Source organism: Hyperolius riggenbachi, chromosome 4, assembly GCF_040937935.1.
Source record: "Hyperolius riggenbachi isolate aHypRig1 chromosome 4, aHypRig1.pri, whole genome shotgun sequence".
Taxonomy (NCBI): Eukaryota; Metazoa; Chordata; class Amphibia; order Anura; family Hyperoliidae; genus Hyperolius; species Hyperolius riggenbachi.
The window spans coordinates 355,542,717-355,548,716 of NC_090649.1; the positions used below are offsets into that span (position 1 = coordinate 355,542,717).

A 6,000-nucleotide genomic window follows, 5' to 3' on the forward strand; every position below is an offset into this window, starting at 1 on the left:
TGGGGTAAAATCCTCCTTAGGCTTTCATTGGGCCCTCTATTTACCGTTCCAAAATCTAACACCATTTCAAAGGGTGATGGCTCAGCAGTGGCAAATTTTCTAGCATTGTAGGGACCCTTAGGGGGATCATGACTGGTGAGTTTCGGGCCCCTAGGCCAAAGAGGTCATAGCCTAGGGTCACAAAAACCTGTTTATTTGGGCAATGTCAATGGTGGCGATTCTGACAAACATAAATTGCAGCCATGGCCGTTAGCAACGTCTGAATCTCACGACATGTCTCATGCAGGTAGAAGACATATTGTTATACTAGGACTCTAAAGATGGGTTCCCTACATCTCTGCAAACCAGAGTTACAGGGGTGCAAAAGTAGTAAAATCCTCCATAGGCTTTCATTGGGCCCTCTATTTACCGTTCCAAAATCTAACACCATTTCAAAGGGCGATGGCTCAGCAGTGGCAAATTTTCTAGCATTGTAGGAACTCCTAGGGGGATAATGACTGGTGAGTTTCGGGCCCCTAGGCCAAAGAGGTCATAGCCTAGGGTCACAAAAACCTGCTTATTTGGGCAATGTCAATGGTGGCGATTCTGACGTACATAAATCGCAGCCATGGCCGTTAGCAACGTCTGAATCTCACGACATGTCTCATGCAGGTAGAAGACATATTGTTATACTTGGACTCCAAAGATGGGTTCCCTACATCTTTGCAAACCAGAGTTACAGGGGTGCAAAGTGGTAAAATCCCCCATAGGCTTTCATTGGGCCCTCTATTTACCGTTACAAAATCTCACACCATTTCAAAGGGCGATGGCTCAGCAGTGGCAAATTTTCTAGCATTGTAGAGACCCTTAGGGGGATCATGACTGGTAAGTTTCGGGCCCCTAGGCCAAAGAGGTCATAGCCTAGGGTCACAAAAACCTGTTTATTTGGGCAATGTCAATAGTGGAAATTCTGACGAACATAAATCGCAGCCATGGCCTTTAGCAATGTCTGAATCTCACGACATGTCTCATGCAGGTAGAAGTCATATTGTTATACTTGGACTCCAAAGATGGGTTCCCTACATCTCTGCAAACCAGAGTTACAGGGGTGCAAAAGTAGTAAAATCCCCCATAGGCTTTCATAGGCTCCCTATTTCACTTTCCAAAATCTCACATCTTTTCAAAGGGCGATGGCTTAGCAGTTGCAAATTTTCTAGCATTGTATGGACTCTTAGGGGGATCATGACTGGTGAGTTTCGGGCCCCTAGGCCAAAGAAGTCATAGCCTAGGGTCACAAAAACCTGTTTATTTGGGCAATGTCAATAGTGGAAATTCTGACAAACATAAATCGCAGCCATGGCCGTTAGCAACGTCTGAATCTCACGACATGTCTCATGCAGGTAGAAGGCATATTGTTATACTTGGACTCCAAAGATGGGTTCCCTACATCTCTGCAAACCAGAGTTACAGAGGTGCAAACGTAGTAAAATCCCCTATAGGCTTTCATTGGCTCCCTATTTTACTTTCCAAAATCTCACATCTTTTCAAAGGGCGATGGCTCAGCAGTGGCAAATTTTCTAGCATTGTAGGGACTCCTAGGGGGATCATGACTGGTGAGTTTCGGGCCCCTAGGCCAAAGAGGTCCTAGCCTAGGGTCACAAAAACCTGTTTATTTGGGCAATGTCAATAGTGGAAATTCTGACAAACATAAATCGCAGCCATGGCCGTTAGCAACGTCTGAATCTCACGATATGTCTCATGCAGGTAGAAGGCATATTGTTATACTTGGACTCCAAAGATGGGTTCCCTACATCTCTGCAAGCCAGAGTTACAGACGTGCAAATGTAGTAAAATCCCCCATAGGCTTTCATTGGCTCCCTATGTCACTTTCCAAAATCTCACATTTTTTCAAAGGACGATGGCTTAGCAGTTGCACATTTTCTACCATTGTAGGGACCCTTAGGGGGATCATGACTGGTGAGTTTTGCTACTGCTGAGCCATTGCCCTTTAAAATGGTGTGAGATTTTGGAACGTGAAATAGGAGACCCAATGGAAGCCTATGGGGGATTTTACCACGTTTGCACCCCTGTCGGCCGCTAGCCAATCGGAAGAGGCAGAGAGGATAGGGGCGGCGCAGCGGGAATGGAGGACGCCGCGACGTCATCGCTGGGGGCGGTGCTGGGCACAATGCCTCAGCGCACGCTGCCTGCCGCCCCCTTCGCTCGCTGGAGTCTTCTTCTATGTCGCACATCTGCACTGACTCTAGCCAGCGCGGCCGAAGGAGGGGAGACCAGGAGGAGCCCCAGACACCGCCGCTGGAACTGGAGGGAGGTGAGTGGCACCTACACCTAACTACTCTATACCTGGATAACTATACTGAAGGTCCGTACACCTAACTACACTATACCTGGCTAACTATACTGAAGCCACCTACACCTAATTACTCTATACCTGGCTAACTATACTGAAGGCACCCACACCTAACTACACTATACCTGGCTAACTATACTGAAGGCTCCTACACCTAACTACACTATACCTGGCTAACTATACTGAAGGCTCCTACACCTAACTACACTATACCTTGTTAACTATACTGAAGGCCCCTACACCTAACTACACTATACCTGGCTAACTATACTGAAGGCACCCACACCTAACTGCACTATACCTGGCTAACTATACTGAAGGCCCCTACACCTAACTACACTATACCTGGCTAAGTATACTGAAGCCACCTACACCTAACTACTCTATACCTGGCTAACTATACTGAATGCACCAACATCGAACTACACTATACCTGGCTAACTATACTGAAGGCCCCTATACCTATCTACCTATACTAAAGGCACGTATACCTAGCTACCTAAATGTTGGTAGATCTCCTGGGCTTGGCAAATTTTAAAGTAGCTTGCGAGCCGAAAAAGTGTGGGCACCCCTGCCCTAGGCTATGACCTCTTTGGCCTAGGGGCCCGAAACTCAGCAGTCATGATCCCCCCTAAGAGTCCCTACAATGCTAGAAAATTTGCCACTGCTGAGCCATCGCCCTTTGAAAAGATTTGAGATTTTTGAAAGTGAAATTGGGAGCCTAATGGTAGCCTATGGCAGAATTCAGCACTTTTGCACCCCTATAATTCTGGCTGGTTATCATCATCACCCGCCGACTTTAGCAGTTAATAGCAAAGGCCCCTTACATCCTAGCAACGCCAAATTTGCAGAATATGTTAAAGAGGAAGTGACCTGAACATTTGATACTATAAAAAATATCCGATGTGTTGCTTAATACTGCTTTAATAAATAAAAGTGTATGTTTGCTGTACTATACCTGTCAGATGTCCTTATTTATGTTACTGCATGCTAGTATACTGCGCAGCCACATGTTGGTTGGCAAGTTTACAGTGCCAGCCAGCTGATTTCCTACTTCCTCCAGCAGCTCTTTTCTCCAGCAGCTCCTTCCTCCAATCACTGTGCAGCATGCAAATTAGCTTCTGGTAGTGTACAGTTACAGTGATGTCATCTGGCTGCGACTGTGTATGCAGTGTCTGCCTGTGTTTTCCAGCCTGTCATTTTTCTGCTCTGTATTTTGTCTCTCCTCTGCTGACAGAACTATCCTCGGTTGTCAGTTCTATCCTCATTCCTTTGCTGTCAGTGCTATCCTCTCAGCTTGCTCTGCTGTCCTTGTGATTTACACACTGTAATCTGTTTTTGACAGTGCTATCTTTCATTGTAAATCAAGTGTTTCTCTCCCCCTTCTTTCTTTACTGCTTACCTGACAGCTGCAGATATTTATTCTAATTAGAAAACAGTGCTGTTTTATGCTGGGCATACATGGCTCGACGCAGGCTTATCAATCGAGCCGCTGATGGGGATCGAGCGGGAATCGATCCGGGTGCACGCACGGACGAGCGGGGACGCGGCGGCAGGGCCGGTCCTGGACTTTCTGCTGCCTGAGGCAAAGATCGTGAAGGCGCCCCCCATCCCCCCCCCCCCCACACACACACAGAGGCAGTGACTGTGGTTTCAGGCTGCTGCTCTTGCTGTAGCTCCAGGAGAGGCAGAGAAGCTGCTGGAAGGATGGATGAATGGGGGGAGAGAAGCTGCTGCTGTTATGCAGCCTGTGCTGTGTGTGGATGCATGATGATGGGGCAGAGAAGCTGCTGGTATGCAGCCTGTGTGGATGGATGGGGGGCTTTTTTCACCGGCCCTCCATACACAAAATATGTTACTTATAGATGCAGCAGCAGTGCTGGCACCACTTTTCCACATGGAAGCCAGTAAGAAGTAATTCGCTGGTTTCCAATCCAATTCCGCATCAGGTGGCACTGCTGTACAATTGTATGGCAGGTTGTCACCTGGGTATGCTTCACTGTCTGGTGTGCAAAAACATTGTGGTAGTGGTGGGGGGTTGGGTGGTTAGAGGTAATATAAAAGCAGTGTGTGCATGTGTGTGTGTGTAGGGGCGGATAATTTGCATTCTTTGCAATTACTGGGGAAAGGGGGTTGTTTTGGGTGGACTTTTGAAAATATGTATTTTGAACACTGATTGTTTTGCTTGTGGGGGATGGTGTTTCAGGCGCTGTTTACTCTACCTAGGTTCAGTGTAATGTTTTTCTACATTTTATGTACACTCCGGCCCCCCAGCTGTCTAAAGTATGTTGACCCGGCCTGTGACTAAAAAAGTTTGGGGGGGGGGGGGATTAGGGTGTAGGTTCATGCGATCACTGACAGGGATGGGCTTCCGAATCGGAAGCCACTCAAAATCATGATTAAAATCAGGCTTAATTGCCTTAGTTGTGTGCATGGGAGACAGCGGGTTACTTATCCAGAAGTCTGCAGGCTTCTATGTATCCCACGTCTCGCACGTGTCCAATGGGACACGTTCTACGACTCACTACTGTGCAATTTCTCTTTCAAGAAAGAAGGGCGCAGTAGTGAGTCATGGACCTTGTCCCATTAGACGCGTGCGAGACATAGAAGCCGACGGACTTATGGGTACTTAACCCTCTGTCTCCCATGCACACACCTGAGGCAATTAAGCCACATTGTAATCACGATTTCGAGTGGTTTCCCATTTGGAAGCCTATCCCTGGTCACTGATATGATGCAGGAATTGGACTGTAAATTCCTGAGAGCAGTTAGTGGCATCAGGCAGGGAGCCCCCAATATACCTGTCAGTCTAGTGGTCCCACGGCTCCACTCCCTCCACCCTTGAAGACACACACACACACACACTTGAACACAGGTACGCATGCAAGCACACACACAGAGTGTCAATACAAGCACACACTCACAGTTGAATACAGGCACGCACAGACACACAGTTGAACACAAACACACCTGATCATATAGGTGCACGTGCGCGCACACACACAGTTGAACACATGCACGCCCGCAGACACAAACCTGAACAGTGCACAAGAAGGAATGGAAGTGCGGCACTCCATATGGCCAAAAGACATCAGCAATTTTTAAAAGGCATGAATCAATCACAAGCGCTTATGAAAGCGCTTATAGTGTGGCTGAGCCCTCACTGAGGAATTATAAAAAGGTTGCACTTACCCGGGGCTTCTCCTAGCCCCCCTCTAGACATACTATGCTCGCGCCGTTTCAAACCTATCCTCCGGTCCCCCGCAGGCAGCTAGTTTTGTTTTCAGCAACTGACCAGTCGCCATGCCAGTGCAGGATGGCCAAGGAGGCGGGAGCACAAAGTACGTACATGACCAGAGCCATGCAGGCACACTGGCCCGAAAACCAAACTAGATGCCTGCGGGTGACCGGAGGATTGGTTTGAGACAGTGCGGGCACAGGACGCCGCAGGGAGCTCGGGGAAGCCCCAGGTAAGTGAAACTTTATTTTTTTAAATCCCTCATTTATGGTTCACATTAAACACAACATGGTGTGCAGCAGACAGAGGTGCAGACAAGCTTGACTTAAAATGTGGATTGAAAACAACTTTCCAAAATTTAACAAAGAAACAAAAACACAAGTATTAAAGAGTTCAACAAGTTTTAATTTGT

The 6,000-nt window shown here is 47.5% G+C and overlaps 1 long non-coding RNA gene across 1 annotated transcript in view; it reads right to left on the bottom strand.

Moving 5' to 3' along the window:
- The window catches only part of LOC137570833 (uncharacterized), a 109,264-nt gene extending 105,869 nt beyond the window's left edge, over nucleotides 1-3,395 (bottom strand). The window contains exon 1 of the long non-coding RNA XR_011031205.1: nucleotides 3,309-3,395. This is a non-coding gene — a long non-coding RNA (uncharacterized lncRNA). The remainder of the gene's footprint in view (nucleotides 1-3,308) is intronic.
- Between the last annotated feature and the right edge of the window lie 2,605 nt (nucleotides 3,396-6,000).